Consider the following 19,383-nt stretch of genomic DNA (forward strand, 5'->3'; position numbering starts at 1 on the left):
CGAAGATAGTGTAAGGAGCCTCTGGGACAGCTTCAAGCGCACTAATATCAGAATTATTGGGGTGCCAGAAGATGAGAGACAGCAAGATATTGAAAACCTATTTGAAGAAATAATGGCAGAAAACTTCCCCCACCTGGTGAAAGAAATGGACTTACAGGTCCAAGAAGCGCAGAGAACCCCAAACAAAAGGAATCCAAAGAGGACCACACCAAGACACATCATCATTAAAATGCCAAGAGCAAAAGACAAAGAGAGAATCTTAAAAGCAGCAAGAGAAAGAGACTCAATTACCTACAAGGGAATACCCATATGACTGTCAGCTGATTTCTCAACAGAAACTTTGCAGGCCAGAAGGGAATGGCAAGAAATATTCAAAGTGCTAAATACCAAGAACCTACAACCAAGAGTACTTTATCCAGCAAAGCTATCATTCAGAATTGAAGGTCAGATAAAGAGCTTCACAGATAAGGAAAAGCTAAAGGAGTTCATCACCACTAAACCAGTATTATACAAAATGCTGAAAGGTATCCTTTAAGAAGAGGAAGAAGAAAAAGGTAAAGATACAAATTGTGAACAACAAACATGCATCTATCAACAAGTGAATCTAAGAATCAAGTGAATAAATAATCTGATGTACAGAATGAACTGGTGATTATAATGAATCAGGGACAGAGAAAGGGAATGGACTGACTATTCTTGGCGGGGAAAGGGGAATGGGAGATTCGGGAAGAGACTGGACAAAAATCGTGCACCTATGGATGAGGACAGTGGGTGGGGAGTGAGGGTGGAGGGTGGGGAGTGAGGGTGGAGGGTGGGGCGGGAACTGGGAGGAGGGGAGTTATGGGGGCGGGGAAAGAGGAACAAATGTAATCTGAACAATAAAGATTTAATAAAAAAAAAAAGAGAAAAAAGAAACACCAAAAAAAAAAAAAAAAAAGAACAATATGCTATATATGCCAGGTCCCTTGAAACATATGCTGTGCAGATGTTTCTTTCCTGAAGCGACTGTGTCAACCAGCAAGGATGGACCGGCTTCCGGCAAATTCAGTGTAGGTGCATCTTAGATAAATAAATAATTTTACATAACAAGTTATCTTAAAGACCATAGACATGGATTGATGAGAGAGGGGAAGAGCAATTTCTATGCCTCTGCCTTAACTCTCCCTGCCTTCCTAGATCCGACCAGTGTTTTGGTTTCATCCACATACCCTTGTGAATCTTTGTTCTCAGTGATGAATTTTGTTAAGTCTCGTAATAGGAGTAGCCTGACAGATGAAAGTAGTAGCTCGTGCATATCTCTGAAGGTCACGAAATATAAACCTGATGTAAAATCTCTGTCATCAGTGATGCAGCAGCAAAAGTCCCACTGATAATATCAAATGGAGTCATAAAGTTTTCTGTCGGACTATCAGTGTACATGTATAAACTAAAAAATAAATGTATTTTTCATCATCATATACTGTGTTTTTGTCGCTCGAATGACTTTTATTATTTCTTCAAGGTTCTTCACATATGTACACCTTAAGAGATATCAAGTAGGCGTAACATGTTCTCAAAAAATTAGGGTTGGCAGGCAGAAGAATTTTGAGTCAGAGATTTTGCTGGTTTTGGCACCCACTCACAAAAAGGTTGCCCACCCCTGCCCTAGACTATATAAGAGTAATAACTCAAACTAACTAACCTAAACTTACTGATTCTTGATCTCTGGGAATGAAAGGTAAGTTTAAGAGTTTAGCCTGGCCAGCATGGCTAAGTGGTTGAGCATCAATCTATGAACCAGAAGGTCATGGTTCAATTCCTGGTCAGGGCATATGCCCAGGTTGTGGGCTCCATTTCCAGTGTGGGGTGTACAGGAGGCAGCTGATCAATGATTCTTCTCTCATCATTGATATTACTATCTCTCCTTCTCCCTTCCTCTCTGAAATCAATAATAATAAAAAAAAAGTTAAAGGTCCATTCACAAAGCGTATTTTTCTTTATTTATATTTATAGTATTAATTTTTTATTCTCTCCTTTGCCCCATTTCTATTCCCTGACAGCATCCTGTACATCAGCCTCACCACTGCAAATAATAATAATAATAATAATAATAATAGGAAATTATTGGTCCCATTGTAATACAATCTCCTCCAACTAGAATCAGAGAGGATTCGGAACTCAGATGAAATTCCCAATCACAGATATGAAAAAAAGTCCTCATCTTCATTGACATTGGCCAGGTGGACGGGCCTGGTATTCGTTTTTAGCACAGTCTGGATTTGGGGGTGTGAAGGGAGAAGCAGGAGATGGGATTTATGAAGTGCTGCTTTTCTTGTGAGACAAACACTAGGCACCCTTTTGGAGACTTCTCATCCTACACCTCAGGTCCAACAGGTCAAGAAGTAGCGATTGAGCTACAATTTCACCCTGGCTGTGCATCAGAGCCTCTGGGGGACCTGGAGAAGGGGAGGGAACTCAAAGGGAACGTGGGGCTGGAGAAGGAGAGAAAGAAAGACTCAACATTCAAAGTTACTGTGACTCAAGGAAAGTCAATAAAGTTTAACCAACCTGTTTTCTTTGTCTTATCAGGCTGGCCCTCCTTACTGAGGAGCTGGTGCTGGCTGGGCCCAAATGTGGGCAGGGTCACACCTCAAAGCCACCACCTCTGGAGCAGAGTGGGAGCAACCTAAAAAATGAGAAAAGGTGACATTATAAGGGAGTCAACACCAAAAATGGTCCCATTTCTTTATTTCTCCACTTAATACCACCAGGAGTCACAAATTAGAGACAACAAAAGGTTTCCCACCCCCTGCCTGCACTTTGTAAGCAAGCTTCCAGCTCCTGGGTGGATTCCACATAGTCCTCCATTAGCCTCTGAGCAAGAGCCACTGGGGTCACACGTGCCTGGGACAGAAAGGCTCCCACAGCATGCCCCAGCCAGAGCGTCACCGGAGAATGGCTCGGACCACTAGTTCCAGGTGGAGCTTCGAGCATCTCAATGGCATGTGAATGCTGATGGATGGCCAGTTGAAAGGGTAGAGAAAGGCGAGGCATGATTAAGTGCTATCAGAACCAGGGAGGAAAAAAGAAGAGCTGAAGAAAGTGAAAAATATGGAACTAAACAGTTCCTCAATGTAAGAGAATGGGAATGATGAGAGAAGTGTCCATAACAGCTCAAATAGGAACAAATGCATGTTTTTCTTTTCTGTCAAGTAAATGCAGCAAATTATTCAAATTGCATGGGCCCTTCAGGAGCTTGAGAATGTCTGCTCTGGGGGCCAAAGGCCTCCAAAGTGTGTCTGGGGAGAAAGCCATGTTGGGCCCTCCACACAGTGAGAGAAAACAGGGACGCAGTATTTCCCAGAGCTATGGCGTTTGGCCACACTCTCTAGGTCTCTGAAAAACAGCATCCCATAGCTAAACTGAAGAGTGAAAAACTGGGAAATAAAAACTAAAGAAGTAAAATAAATGGCCACACAGACAAAACCGGTCAAGAAATACTTGCTTGGTATGTTTTCTTGTGTTTATTCCCTGTTGGAGTCAGAAAGGCTGCCCCATCATGTGAATGCCCAGTTATCATCTCAACTCTTACTTTGTCCGCATGGAGTTACTGAGCACTTGAGGTGGCAAACCTCTGCCTGCCCCGCAGGGTGGCGGGAGAGCCTCCCAGCCCTTTCTGTTAGAAGCAGCTCCTCACGGTTTCTGACACAGTGAACAGTTTCTCTCTTTACACCTCACTGCTTCAATTACTCATCTTTTAACTTTGAACATTTCTCTTTTGAAAAGTTCTTTGCATTTTGAACAAGCCAGGGGAACCGGAACCCTTACTCGTTCCCCCATAATTCTCAAAGTTTCCTAGAGGCAAAACCCTCCTTGAGGATCTGATGCAACTGTGGCCCCTCCCACAGAAGCATGCACATTCTTTACACTCAACCTTTCTTTTGGGGGTGGGGGGGGACCGGGGTCAGTATCAGGAAGGCCAGGAATCCCAGATACCTATGCAGGATAAGTAAGAAGAATCCTGGTTTCACTTGGTATATAACCCACCTTCATTTAAACTATGAATCAAGTCAATTTTATTAAAATTCCCATGAGATTTCAGAAATATAGGAACAAAACATCCTTTTATATCATCCCCACCCATCTAAACTTAAAGCTGCCTAGGATGAAATTAAACACTGTAAAAACAACAACAAAAAACAAGCAAGGTTTTCTTGTTATTATTCGTTTTTAATTAATGGCACATTTTTATGAGGAAGAAAGTATAGAGAGACATAGCTCCATACTTTTTTCTAGAAACCATCAAGATCTCTAAATAAGTAAACTATATGTAGAAACACAGAGAGACAAGTCTCTGGAATTAAAAAATTTCAAAATATAACTAAGAGTCTCAAAATTTGAACATATGCCCTTCCCCTCAATTAAAAAAGATACCTGTAACCTCTCAGCACACACTGGGAACTCAGGGGAGGAACGGGCCAACCTGACAGATTTGACCTTGCAACTTCCATCCTCTGATTCTGGATGTAAATGATTTGAATATTGAGAATGTCTTGCAACCAAGCTGAGTAATAAGAGTCACTACCCTGTTTACTCTGGGTTCCACCAGGCAGGAGGGATTCATAGAACTCAGAGAGCGGAAAAGTACAGGACAGTTCTTGGAAGAAAACTCAAGATACCCCTTACCTCTATCAACACTGCCTCAAGGGGAAGAAGAAAAAAAGCAGTGAGGGAGGCTGCACCCTAGATGATGCCTGTAGGGGAAATGCAACAAGCAGGCTGGGGAGGGCGAGGCTCCTGCCCCAAAGGGAAGATGCTGAGTTTCTGGTTTTGCATTCCCACACAGGCCTTGCCCAGGTCTAGTGGAAGCAGGATGACCTGGAGATGGCAGAGTTCCATCTGTGAGGATGAGGGGGATAAGGCGAGCCCCCACCCCCTCCTCCACCCCTGAGGAGATAAGGGACAATGCTATGTAAAACCAGAAAGAACCAGGTCCCAGAGATAGCAATGAGATGGAAAGATGGAAAATGCTCTAGAAACAAAGCTATCCAGCTCTAGAAACCCTACAGATTCTTAAGGTTGAATCTAAAATCTTTCCCAAGGCCCCCAGGAAAGATGGCTAAGTTTAGATGCCTGGGATGACAGAAGACCCCCCCACCATCCCCCAGCCCCATACACACACAACAGTGAGCTTTACAACACCACCAAACACCAAACCAGGAGAGCTGCTGTGCTGAGCTTGTTTTGCTTGAAGTCCCATCCAACCAGGAAAGGCTAAAAGAGTTTCAGAGAAGCTCAGGTACTAAGATGCTGTGAGCTGCTACGGAGCTTAACAAGCAGCAAGAACATCTCCGGAAGGATGGGCTGAGGCAGAAAGGAAACATTCTTCCCGTCTTGGCTAGCTGGGACAGAACCAAGCCAGACTAGATATCGCAGCATGGCACTGCCTGTTCTCCCCTGCCTGCCAAGCACAGGACAAAACCATCTCCTCTAAACAGGACAGCCTCACGAGTGCTCTGAGGCCCAAGACAACTGCGATGACGGCTCTGAGTTCCAGGAAGTGGATGTGTTTCTTGGCTTAGGGTGCACTCTATGCCTTGGATAGGGCGACACCCATGCAAGTCACCCTCCCCCCTTGTTGACATGAGCTTTGGTCCAACGGGGCCAGCGAGTGTCACACTGAGCAGGCCCTGCACAATCAGGCACTCAGAGCTGCTCAAGGGGACCCCTAAGAAGAGGGGGGCGACCTCTTGGCCCACGTTCAAGAAAACAAAGTGTGCAGGGTTGGGGGGACTGTACCTAAAACCAGGTACAAGAGCCTCCCTGTGGGTTGTCTTCTGACCTCTGCCTCAAGACTGCAGAAAATAGACTTTCTAACCTGCCAGTGAAAGCCCTCCATGCTCTGCCCTCAGTTTACCTTCTGGCCTTCTTGCCCACCAGTTCCCATGGTTACTCTCTATTCAGTTTCTTCTGAACATTCTTCTCCCCACCCCATCCCTTAGGGACCACTTTCTACTACTAGATTCCCACTAACCCCATTCTTAGTTCCAAACTTGAACTCTGAAGTAGTAGCAGCAGCTAATACTTTTTTTTATCCTCACCCAAGGATATTTTTTCCATTAATTTTTTGAGAGAGTGAAAGGAAGGGAGAAAAACATCGATGTGAGAAAGATACATCGACTGGTTGCCTCCTGCACACTGCCCGAATGGAGGCGGGATGTGACACGCAATTGAGGTACGTGCCCTTGACCAGGAATCAAACCTGAGACCCTTCGGTCTGAGGGCCAATGCTCTAGTCACTGAGCCAAACCGGCCAGAGCAGCTAATACTTTTTGAATACTACGTCGCCTGCTTTCATCTCATAACAGTCTATTAGGTGTACAGATGAGACAACTAAGGTGTTGGGGTTAAGCAACGTGCCCCCAAGATCATGGGGGGGGGGGGGGGGGGAGCAATGTGAATCCAGTTTCTAATCTCTGTTAAGTTTCTTTTGCACAAAATTTGCACCTCCTAGCACAGGGCTAGAGAGAACAGATGTGTTCCCCTCAGTCACATTCTCTGACTTCTCACAATCATATTCTGAGTCATTTCTGCCCTTCCAGGCTGCTCAGCGCCTGGCCTCCCATCTCCTCCAGTTTCTAGGCAGGAAAAAGGAGTTCTCCCCTCCCACCTTCACCTTTGCCTTCTTCTCTGTGCAGGAGGCAGGACTGGACTTCCATCTCAGACTAAAAATTCACCGCACAGGGCAGGAGTCTGCCACAAGGGGATGGGGAACTCCACATCCAACACCGCTGTGTTCCAGAGGCACCCAGGCAAGGAGACGGGAAGGAAGCCCCCAGGCTCTGCTGAAGCCACACAGCCCAGTCCTGTCCAATGGCCGGATCCAACCGACCCCCCGGTGGGAGCTCGAGCTCAGAAGCGACCCGTGTACTCCGGGCCACCTCTGCTCCCGTGAACGTGGAATGCACACCTGGAGCAAGAGGAAGCTCTGGTGGGGTGGGAGTGAGTAGGCAGAAGTGCACAGACCCAAAATTAAGCCAACACCACGGGAAGGAACTCTTATAGCCCCAGGTGAGAAGTTACCGGCCACTGACCCTCCAGTAGAGCCACCCGGCAGGTGCAGACCTTTGTTAGAACCTCGATTCTCAATGCGTGGAGGTCACTATGTGGTGCACCTTAAACGTACTCTGAAAATATAGCTTCTCGGGCCTTGGCCCGGAACTGCTGCCTCGGAGACTCGCCTGCGTGTGTGTGCCAGCTGCCCGGGGACCATGACCCAGCCTTGGGAACCAGCGCTCTTCTTTCCACCGTTCTGGACGAAGGGCAGCACAAAACCACGGATCTCCCCAAAAAATGTCCTTCCGTGACGATTTGGAAGGAGCCACTGCCAGAATAACCACCAAGGCACCGATTCTGACTTCAGCTTTATTTACTACAATCCTATCTAATAAAGCGGTAATATGCAAATGGGCCATCACTCCAACACACAAGATGGCCACCCCCGTGTGGTCAAAGATGGCCGGCAGGGGAGGGCAGTTGTGGGCGATCAGGCCGGCAGGGGAGGGCAGTTGCGGGGGACCAGGCCTGCAGGGGAGGGCAGTTGGAGGGGACCAGGCCTGCAGGTGAGGGCAGTTGGGGGGGACCTGGCCTGCAGGGGAGGGCAGTTGTGGGCGATCAGGCCTGCAGGTGAGGGCAGTTGGGGGGGACCAGGCCTGCAGGGGAGGGCAGTTGGGGGCAATCGGGCTGGCAGGGGAGTGGTTAGGGGGTGATCAGGCTGGCAGGCAGAAGCGGTTAGGGACAATCAGGCAGGCAGGCGAGCGGTTGGGGACCAGCAGTCCTGGATTGTGAGAGGGATGTCCGACTGCCCGTTTAGGCCCGATCCCACTGGGGAGGGTGAGGAGGAGGGTGAGGAAGTGGAGTCCCGGAGGACAACCCCAATGAAAGCAGGCCTCTGCATGGCTCCCCCTGGGCCTCAGAACTACCTCACCACCTACTGTGGTTTGTGTCTTAATGGGACTCACAGCTGGAGGAAGAAAAATGAAACTGAGTTCATCCCAGCCGCTGAGAGCAGTGGGTGTAGGCCCACCATGAGCTGCTGACACACCCTCTCAAAAGGCTCAGCTCTCTGTTGTGGGTAAAGGGACACTGATATTCAGGAAAGAGGGGGAAGGAGTGGCTCATGGGAGAGTGACAGGTTTAATGCTGGTAGCAGTTTCTCCCTTAGAAATAATTTGGGCATTTTAGTTGTTATAGTGCATACAATTTCAGCAGAGGCAAGGGCTAATTTTGAAGCCAGGGTTTTTGCTTACCAAATGTCTCTATGAAGTCAGATTCCATTCACTACTTAAAATATGAACTGCTGGAAAGGTGAAGAGATTTTTCTGGTACGTGCTAGATAAAACTATCCTATGACACCCCATTCTTCTTCCTGCATCTCTAAGGGCACCTGGCTTCCTCAGATGGAGGAAAAGGAGCAAAGCCCTGATTATAAGCTCTTCTGTCTGTAAATAAGACTATGAAGAAGCAGACTCCAGTCCTTGCAGCTCTCCTGGGGGCAGTCTTACTGACAGGAACTAACTACTGCCAGACTCACGAAACCAAGACACAGCTGCCACATGGCAGCCATGTGTCACCCTGGGCCCTGCTCTTCAGGGAAGGGCCATGTCCCTCTTCCCAGGTGAGCCAGTCTTTTCCTAAACATTGCTTTTCTGCCAGGCCACCAGGATCTGGTTACTTCATCACCTTCTTGCCCAACTTAGCAGAAACCTGTATGGTTCTCTATTCTGCCAAAGAAGCCGGTGAGGAAGAAGGTGGGCAGCCAAGGGAGCCTAAATAAGAAAGCACCCATGCTGGGCAGAGGGCCTACCACACCCTCACCTACCCTCAGGGCAGGGAAGGGTCTTTCAGGCTCAGGCAGAAGAAGTCTCAGGAGGAGGGTCCTGCAGGGGATTAAGTTTTTAAGTCCACAGCCCACACCACCCTGGGATCTGCTCTGTGGGCTTATCAAAAAGGGTAGGGAGAGGCCTCCACATCACTCCCCACCTGAGGAGTTTAAAAACAGAAAAGAAGCCCAGCTGGTTTGGCTCAGTGGACAGAGTATGGGCCTTCAGACTAAAGGGTCCCAGGCTCGATTCCAGTCAAGGGCACATGCCTGGGTTGCGGGCTCAATCCCTGTCAGGGGGCATGCAAGGAGGCAGCTGATCAATAATTCTCTCTCATCACTGATGTTTCTATCTCTTCCTCTCCCTTCCTCTCTGAAATCAATAAAAATATATTAAAAATAAATAAATAACAGAAAAGACGATGTTACTATAATAGAAAACAGAATTTAAATCAGAGTGTATCAGAAGTGTAGTGTATGTCCATTTCCCAGTAACTAGGGGTCACAAACTATTTGTGACATAAACTGAGTCAGAAAATTTGTTAGGCACTTTACATTTATCCCCAAGTCCTCCCCCAAATCTTATCCTATGCGATCAGATTCAACCAGTGCCTGACCGTTCAACCAGTTGCTATGACACGCACTGACCACCAGGGGAAAGATGCTCCAACTGGTAGGTTAGCTTGCTGCTGGCGTCTGGCCGATCGGGACTGGGTGAGATGGGCCAGACATGCCCTGGAGCCCTCCTGGGGTCCCTCTCCGGCCCCAATTGTGCACTGGTGGGGTCCCTTGGCCTGGCCTGTGCCCTCTCGCAATCTGGGACCCCTCTGGGGATGTCAGAGAGCCGGTTTCAGCCCGATCCCCGCAGGCCAGGCCGAGGGATCCCACCAGTGCACAAATCCGTGCACTGGGCCTCTAGTAAGGTAATTATTAGATTATTTGCGGGGTATTACACAGCTGTTAAGGGGGAGGGCTAAAATTCTTGTACTTTCTGCTGCATCACAAAGAGGACCATTAAAAACCCATTCAGAGAAGGGTGATTGGAGAATTAGAGAATTGGGAACCAAGTCAGAGGGAAAATAAGAAATGGCTGAAGGAGCTAGAGATGCTCAGCCCATTGATGATAAAGAAATGGAGACCTGCAAGGCTGGCTGCAGACACCTGAAAGCCTGGGGTGTGGAATAGGGGTGCACCCTCCCCATGTGTCCATAACGACAGGAATGAGGTTTGGGAAAGAGACACAAAGAAGCAGGTCTGGGACTCCAAAATTCTTTACACCAGAGCTTTGAACAATTAAAGCTGCCCATCATGGAATGAGGCCCCATAAAAAGTGAGCTTGCTGTCCCTGGGATATTAAAGCAGAGGATCCTGCAGTTGGGTGGGAGACCAAATCAGATCATTCTTCTAACGTCTAGATTCTGGGCTTCTAAAAGGACGGTCCCTTGTCCCTAATACTCTAAGATTCCAAAGTGTGCAGCAGAGGACAGACCACGGTAGTATAACTTAAAAAGCACTTACTGTGGTGTCTAAATCTTGGACCAGAAACTCCGCTGGCCACCAACGGAGCAACTTTAAGTCCCTGGCCTCAGTTCTCTCATCCAGAAAAATGAAGCTAATAATAACTGCCCGCCATACCTTACAGTACAGAAATCAAAGGAATTAAAACGCTTTACAGTGCACTCTTCCTCTGGGGAGCACGCCCATGCCTTTCCCGGCCCTGTTTTCTTCTCCTAGGTGCTTAAGTTACCTCTGCCTTACTTCTCTCTCCTAAGCTCCAACGGCCCTTCTATTACCTCTGTAAATTTCTAAATAAAACTTTATCACCCTAACCGGTTTGGCTCAGTGGAGAGAGCATTGGTCTGCGGACTGAAGGGTCCCAGGTTCGATTCCGGTTAAGGGCATGTACCTTGGTTGCGGGCACATCCCCAGTGGGGGGTGTGCAAGAGGCAGCTGATTGATGTTTCTCTCTTATCAATGTTTCTAACTCTCTATCCCTCTCCTTTCCTCTCTGTAAAAGATCAATAAAATATATTTTTTAAAAAAACACAAAATTTATCTCACAATTTGAAAAACAAAACAAAGAAATGGTCCAGCACCCCCCAGGATGAGCTATTGATGTTATGCTCTTTACCTCCCTACATTCCAATTTATTTAGCCTCTGGGCCAGTTCTCCCCAACTTTTTGATTCATCCACGGGATCCCCTATCAGATTGCAATGCTTTAAGGGCAGGGGCCAGTTTGATGATCTTAAAATAATTTCGGTTCCAGCCCCAAGTTTAACAATGAAATATAATTTAGCTTATCACAAATGCAATCCCATTGACAATAAGGAGTAGAACATGCTGTGATGAGCAGGAAATAAAACCCCTCCTGTTTCGGTTTGCTGCTGAACAAACCCTGGTCAACTTCACACAGTCTTGGTAAGGAAGGTCCCACTGCTGGCTCCCACAGGACCAGGCTGTCTTCCAGACGCTCCCACACCTCTTCCCTCCTGGCTGTAGAACTCCATACAGCACAGATGACACCCAGCACCGCAACCCAGAATCCTAGGCAACTGGACCACAGTGATGGGACTGTTCTGGACACTCCTCTGAAGTGGCTCTGGTGCCTTGGGTCACATTTACAGCCCAAGGGAGGAAGCTGGGGTAAAGTTCAGTAGCAGTTTGCTGTCAATTTTAGGCAATATCCTGCAACTCTTTCATAGGCCCCGGGGTTGTGGCTGGCCTTTGTGACATGCTCTGGTAAAGGGTCAGCAGCTGCAGAAACAGGATTCTCTACTTTCCTCCTGAGGAGGAGCTGGAAGGCAAGCTAAGTGCCCCTAGGGCAGGTGGTCAACCTAGGATCTGGGCTTTAAATTCCCAGAATTCAGGGTGTGCACCACCACAGCCTTTATAAAATCAAAATTGCTTTGTAAAAGACAGCATTGATTGAAATGCTTCTACCCTACTAGCTCAGAGAAGGCAGTGGAACAAGGAGATGAGTTCTTTCCTCGCCCACTGGAAAAGCGGTCAGCTGTGGTCAAAGTTTCACAGTGGGTAACCAGACATTACAGACCGTCAGCTGAGAATGACTGTGCTGGGTGCATTTACCAGGCGCTGGATGGCCTGCCCTCTATGCCTTCTAATGGATGACCTTTTCCCCCCTCTAAGAAAATTATTCACCACTGTATCTATGAAGAAAAACAAATACTCCAAGATATAAGTGGGGGATGAGTGTTTATCACAAGCCAACCAATTGAAAACACTAGCAAGCCAATGGATTTTCTTAAAGTAAACTGAGGAAAACCCAAAAACTACTGTGGGGTGGGACGGGCGTTGGAGGGAAGGTGGCACGTGGGCAGGTTTCTGTCCCCACCCACAGCACTGATGAGCTGACCAGCAGAGGCACTTGGAGGAAGTCTGAGGCACTAGGGCCCTCTCAGTTCCTCCCCTGACCTGGTGAGAGGAGGGTGACTAGTTCAGGACCACTGCACCGCCTCGGGTAGCTAACTGCACTGCTGCTACACTAGCACAAAGGGCTGAGCCCCCGCCCAGCAGGGTCTGAAACAAGCATAATGTGTCCAAGGCACATCTGTCCTTTTGCGGGTTGACTGAAATTACACAGGACGCTGACCATGCCCAGGCCTTTCAATGTGGGTTCACATGTTACAAACCCCACCCTGAGAAACAGATACCTGTCTACAAGCTCCTAAATGCTTCCTCCACTCATCCCTGCAAGTTATAAAGAAGAGGATGGAAAATCTAAAAGGGGAGATCAACACCAGTCGGATAGGTCCCTTCCCATATCTCTGGTACCTGTGTGAGAGTTCATCCAAGTAACAGAAAGCTGGCCTGCGTTCCCACCAGCAAGATCGCGGCTGTGCGGGCTGTTTTGTTCATCTGTTCGGCCCATGGACAGCCTGACACTTCCACCAGGTCCCTGTGGGTCAAATACTGCACAGGGATAATCTCTGGAGCACAAAGATTTGAAAACCCAAGCGCAGGCCCATTTCTTCAGCTGTATGTAATGCAAACACTCTCTGTCAAATGGACTATTTTGGGTGAAAAAAGGCTGGCCCCTACCAATGTTTTCATGGCACGAAATTGCTTTAGTGCATTTGCAATCATAAGCAGAGGACCTCTTGCTCACCCCCTTCATTTTACTTAAATGCCTGTGATAAAGGCACCCTCCTGTTGTTCAAAAAGAACATCCCTGCTCTTTCCTTTTATCTTTCCTTAACAGTTTGCCATCCACTGATAGGAGGGGCCTTGCCTCCAACAGTCCACACTTTTATCTCCCGCTGACCATGCAGCAACACCAAGCCAAGGGCTGGATTTCCTGCAGCTTGCCTAGAGGGGCTGTTTGACTTGTTTAAAAATTACTGGCCTCCAGAACCTTGGAACCATGCCCGAGCAACACCTACCCAGCATCCATTTCAGCTCCAACTTTGAAAGTCTCCAAGTCCAATGTACCAGCACTCCCTGTGCCTCACTGTGGGAGAGGCTTGGCCACTTCCAAGAAAGAGAACTCACTTTCCGGGCTTACCTACATTATTTAACTTTCTGTCTGCAGCAAACCTAAGCGCTATCTTCATCAAAGTCCACATACCCCAGAAGTTAGTTACGGTAGCTCAAGTAAACTCTGAGTTTATACTACAGCATTAACATAATTCAGTAGCATTTAATAACACCGTTTAACCAACGGAGCACAGAACAAACAGTACACCATGTGCTTCCTTGCATAAGCAAATGGCCTGGAATACAATGGTCCCCTCCTCGGCACAGTGATGAGGACATGATCTTTGATGTCCCTCCCAGGCCTGAGTCGGCGTATGCATTCAACTATGCTGGAATGCTGGCATGTTTTTAGGTCCGGTGTCAAAAGCCCTTTCCACCTGCCTAATGCTATGAGCACTCCCGTGAATATCCAGGATCGAAAATAGCACCAAACTCCACTTCTTAATCAAGGCAGTTGTGGGGCTGTGTGCCACTTAAGGGATGTGACAGCCACAGGGAGGTGACACATCAGAGCAGAGGACCCTGACTCCCTGCCATTCAAGGCGAGGAGTTCCATTTTCTTGGCATCACACCACATCTGTGAGGTTAACGGGTTCAGAGAGTGATAAGACCAGATGTTTAAAATGACAGTCCCCCAGTGTTCCTTTTCTGGAGCATAAGGAATCTTTCTAAAGTCAATTCAAAAGAAAAATGTCCTTGCCTAAGTACCCCTGAACCCCTCAAACCTCAGAGGTAAGAGGGCTGGGTGAGATAGAAGCAATGGAGTAATGACATTGGAGATGATGACAATGGAAAGGCAAGACTGTGGAGAAAATGGTGGCAAGTAAGTGACAGAAACCAGGTTACAGATTAAATCCACAACTTCAGTCTCTATGCCAACACTTCAAAACGGAGCCGATAAAAACAAAACAAAACAAAAAAACAACAAAAAAAACCCCGGAGCCAACATTTTTAGGATCTTTCTCTTTTTTTTTTTTTGATGCTAGATAATGGAGTAACAAAGGGTGATCAGAGACCTGAGCAGCCACACTGTCTCCATGCAAAACCTAGAACGTTGCATTGTGTGTGGCCCCTCTCCTATAGCCACAGGACTTGGCCCTGTCACTGGCTCATCTGAGAACGGGAGCCAGCTAACCGGTTCAGCCCCACTGGCCAAACAGCAAGCACTCTTCAACATCCTCAATTTCCTCCCAGCCATGAAGTCAGGAACAACCTGTACAGACAAAGAAAGTAGAAAACTTGCGAAACAACGGCATCTACCGTGCTCACTAAATATGCCTGAGGAAACTTCCAAAGCCCTTTAAGATGCTTCATTACAACTCGGGAAAGAAAAAGCAGTCCACTACACCCAGGCACATGTTCCCACAAACCCAACTTCACACTCTGCCAGCCCCACAAGCAAAACACAGCAAAATACAACTCAAGAGAGTGGCCCTGGTTGCTTCACAGATTTGGAATTGTAACTGACACTTCTCCATAACACTATTAAAGACCAGTGACATCCTGAAATGTTCCCAATCTGGAAACAGAATTTTCCTAAGGGAGAAAAAAAGATCTAACGGATTGTACAACAATTTGCTACCTGGCCATGGTGAAAATGCTGTTTGCAGGATGTAAGGAAAAACCCTTAGCGTACTTTTGCTCCTTGTAGTTAACCCTAATGCTGTGCTCTGGCCAAGGCAGGAATCCTTGCAAGGCTTCACCCACAGAAACTACTAATTGTGATGATGGCTTTTTTTGTACCCTACTACCCAGGGTTCATGTAATGGGGTGAGAGTTTGGAAGATAGATATGAAAAGTAATTCTGGTTCTGCCTACCCTACACAGGCATCTCGAAAGAACCGTGCTACTCATATATTCTGTACAACCCAAATTTATAGTCAAATATTATTCTCATTCACAACATTAGGCAAATGCTCTGTTAAATTTTTTAGCTTGTAGAAAGAGAAAACAAAGGAACACATTAATCCGTCCAAGTTGCTAGGCCTTAAAACTTGAACAGCTTTTTGTACTTATCATTTCTGTGGCTTCAGCTACCAAACAGGTTTCATTTCAGAAATGGGTCTCTCTAGTTTCCTGCAGTTTGAGGTCCAGGGCCATCCTGCTGCTTTCAGTGTGCTCAAACCAAAGCCTAGGAGAGCACGCAGAACAACGTGTACTCTCTGCGAGGGGTTAAACATAGTTGTTTAAGATGTTCTATACCATTTTTGTACCCTTGATATAGGGCAAGATTTGGTATCACTGTGAAGACCTGAAATAGGATGATGATCTTCCTTGGGCATCGTCTATTGTCTCAGATGTTAGAACCACCAAGAGGTGGATGACAGGGCCGGTATCTCAAAGGTTGACCCTCAACTGGGGAGACAAAGGAGACCTGACACAAAGAGCTAAATTCCAATCCGAGGGAAATGGATTATGAGTCAAACACTTTAAGGACTGCAAGGCTCCCCAAAGGTAAGTCATTAAACATGAGGGCAGTAGGACACTGATTTTCACCTTCTTTCATGTCATGGCACACATAAACTACTAAAATTCTGCAGCATACCAAAAAATATATTTTTTGCAAATTTGACAAAAAAAAGGTATAATTTTGATTCATTCACACTGCATGGCTATTATGTTGGCTGTTGTCATTTTTTTATTTGACAATCTAAGGGAAAAGAGGTCAGTGCCCCTAACTAAATAGTCAGGTACTGCGTGTTTCAAAAGTTCTTGTGGCACACCAGTTGGAAATCGTTGCAGTAGGGCAAAGGCAAACCTGAGCTTGAAGGAAAGATGCAGCTTTCAGAGGACGGGGCATTCCAGTTAGAAGGAAATGCATGCGGAAAAGGTTTGGAGACTCAAGAGGTACATCTGGATGGAGCACAGTGTTGCAAAAACATCAGCTCCTAAATGTCTATTTTCACTCTTCTCAGGTGAAATGAAAAAATTCATTGAGAGTCTCAGAATGCTGAATTCTTATTATTTTTTTAAGGTTAAAATGCCCTTTTAAAATGAGCCGAAAAAGTAGATGGTGGAGACTGTTTTAATGTGCTTACTGGGGGTAGGGGGGGTTGGGGGAGAGAAGCAGCAATCCCATGTCTAACTATAAAAGTTTTGCCTTAGGTTTCTGACCCATGAAAACAAAGACTTTGGGAGACCCAACTATACCAGTCATGTGTGAAAAGAGGGAGAGTGGAATGCGGGAAATGGCAAAGATGGGCTGGTAAAATTATGCAAAGGTCAAGGTTCCATCTCACAGGATAAACTTTATCTCCTGTGGCCATAGAAACCCACTGAAGGGTCCCACACTTATTTTTTTAAACCTCAGAGTAAAATAATCACATTCATGTTTTTAAAAACTCTGGGCAGCAGTTTAGAAGATGGACCACTAAAGAGCCACATACCCCGTTAGAAGGCTACTGCAATACCATATAAGGGACTGACATAAGGAGTACAGGGGTCCAGAAAATTTCACCAAGGGACCAACCTGGCTGTGAGGAATGAGGGCCAGAGAGAAGCTGGGCTTCCTGCATTACCAACAGAATGAGTGGCAAGGCAGTTAACAGGGATGTAGAAGAAATTCCCCACACAGGAGAGAATATAGCAGGAAGGGTCAGGGTATGGAGTAGTAGGATTAAGATAGTTCTGTTGAAAAGAAAACCTAAGAATGTCCATAGACAGAAGGAGCAGAAGGGAAAAGAAGGGAAAGGAGAGCCAGGGGGCTCCCAGGCCCAGGAAGATGAAACACTTGTGATTACAAAATACATAACACATGCAGCCCTGTAAACATACGTACCATTGTCAAACCACGAAGACTGCTAATGAATACCGACCATCATAAGCAGCTCACATGGGGGAAAGTGCTTAAAAAGCCTAAACTTCAGGTTAAAGTCTACAAAAAATTTTTACCAAACATAAAAGAGCAAAATCTGTCCTTCTCTAACTTTCAAAGAGCCTACTACATAAAACTAACATGTTAGACACTGAGCTGAAACATTTCGTGGAATTGACATGTTCTGGAGCAAAGCCGTCCAGTTGAAAGTTCTATAACATGAAAACAGTCTCTATACGTGCTGTCCAATATGGTAGCTGCTGGCTACACATGACCAGTCAGCACTTAAAATAAGGTGAATGTGACTAAGGAACTAAATTTTAAATTTTTACTTAAGTTTAAGTTAAACTTAAATAGCTACACATGGTCAGCAGCTATTTGGCTGTTGTACTGGACAGCACAGCATTTATTGTATTTTTTCTTTCCCCAGTAACCTGGATTACGAGATCGTAGTCCTTGTTGGGTTTGGTCCTTGGGACTTTTAAGCCCTAAGGCAGGAACAAAGATAGCCCAGTACAGTTTCACCTGCAGGCAGGGGAGGGGATCATAAGCTGATCCCAGGAGTAACTTACTTTGCTATGATTCTTCATTCTTCCAGGTGTTTATCAGAGTTTCAATGTATAAAGGGAAACAACCCATGAAACCAACAACAGAGGGACATCTAAACCAGACTGACTTCTCCCAGGTGAGTCATCACCACCCTGCCCCATCTACCCAAAACCTGCTCAAGCCTGGTCCCACCTCAAATGTGAAGGTCAATATATGAAAACATGAGAAAACATTTTTAAAGTAAGATCAAGTTTAAAAAGCAAGTGAGTACATTTAAGCATTCTATGTTCTGATAATATATGGGTAAAGTCTGGAAAATGCAACCTCAAGTGAGATATGTGTCACTGGAATATGGTGATTTTCAAAACAATAAAAGCAATTTAATGTCACTGTACAGTTGATTTTTGTAATTAAAAATTATTTAACAAAATATACAAGAAAGAAAATAATCAAGCTGCATTCCTTCTTAAGATATGAAACTAGCTCTAGCCAGTTTGGCTCTGTGGATAGAGCTTTGGCCTGCAGACTGAAGGGTCCTGGGTTTGATTCCTGTCAAGGGCATGTACCTCGGTTGGAGGCTCGATCCTCGAGGCTTGATCCCTGGTCCTGGTCAGGGCACGTGCGGGAGGCAACCAGTCCATGCTTCTCTCTCTCTGTGACTCTCCCCCTCCCTTCCACTCTCTAAAAATCAATGATATATATCCTCAGGTGAGGATTAACAACAAAAACAAAAAGATATGTAACTGCTCTCCTCCCTTTCTCCCCCAATTTATATCTAGTTATAGACAGTGCCTGGTACTTGCTTACTAGTTCATTCTATAAATATGAGCCTCTTATGGGCTACCTATTAGGGGCAATATGCTCAGGTTCTATAAACAAGTATGAGATTCATACCCTTGAAACTGTATGTAAAATTTATGTGGTATTCATTTTTTTTGGAGAAAGAGTCCATAAATTTGATCAGACTTTCAAACCTTCCTTTTTCTTGTGAAAATGAGATCAACCATGTAATTCACTTTAAATAGTATCTGACACATACATGGCAATAACTCAATAAAAGTTAGTGAAATCAATCCTCTAAACAATCTCCCAATTCCTGCTACAAACAGTTATAATTCTAGAATGGAACTCATCCTACAGAAAGGAAGGTGGGGGCGGGGGAATCCTTGTGAGCCCCATCTATGTCACTGTGCTTCCGTGGTTTTGTTCTATTCCTCGTTATGCCAGGAATAACGGTTAGAAGACTAACAAGAGTTAGCTTCTTGATACTATTAGCTTAAAACGTCTGAATGCATGTACTATCACCATCTCTAGGCCATCAAAGGCACAGAGGTGGTTTCCTGTGAATCCACCTATAGGTGTAAATGTGGCCCAAGCACTAGCAATTCCTGGGAATCTCAAAGGGGTCCCAGAATAGTGTGTGGTCTTGTGGAGGATGTTTGTTTTGCAATTAACAAAAAGTAATAGGGGCGTTAGTGAGTCTTTTAAATAGAAGCCAAAAATTAAAATTGAGTCTTCTATGTACCCAAGAGTTCTTAAATTGCAATGCATAAATAAAATAAATTGTCTATAAAAGGGATTATATTAACTATAAAATTTAAGAATCATAACGAGAGTGGGAAAAGTGACTGATTAAAAGGTGCTTGGGGGAGGGCCTGGCCCTG

At 45.8% G+C, this 19,383-nt stretch overlaps 1 protein-coding gene across 4 annotated transcripts in view; it reads right to left on the reverse strand.

Moving 5' to 3' along the window:
* Positions 1-19,383, reverse strand: part of RREB1 (ras responsive element binding protein 1) — a 147,639-nt gene that overhangs the window by 83,193 nt on the left and 45,063 nt on the right. For all 4 annotated transcript variants that reach the window (XR_011470281.1, XM_070405780.1, XM_070405781.1 and 1 more), the window contains exon 2: positions 2,548-2,665. The gene's annotated coding sequence lies outside the window, so the exon portion shown is untranslated. The remainder of the gene's footprint in view (positions 1-2,547; positions 2,666-19,383) is intronic.

The sequence above is a fragment of the Myotis yumanensis genome, unplaced genomic scaffold, assembly GCF_028538775.1.
Source record: "Myotis yumanensis isolate MYYU_CA2020_CCGP unplaced genomic scaffold, mMyoYum1.0.hap1 SCAF_2, whole genome shotgun sequence".
Lineage (NCBI taxonomy): Eukaryota > Metazoa > Chordata > Mammalia > Chiroptera > Vespertilionidae > Myotis > Myotis yumanensis.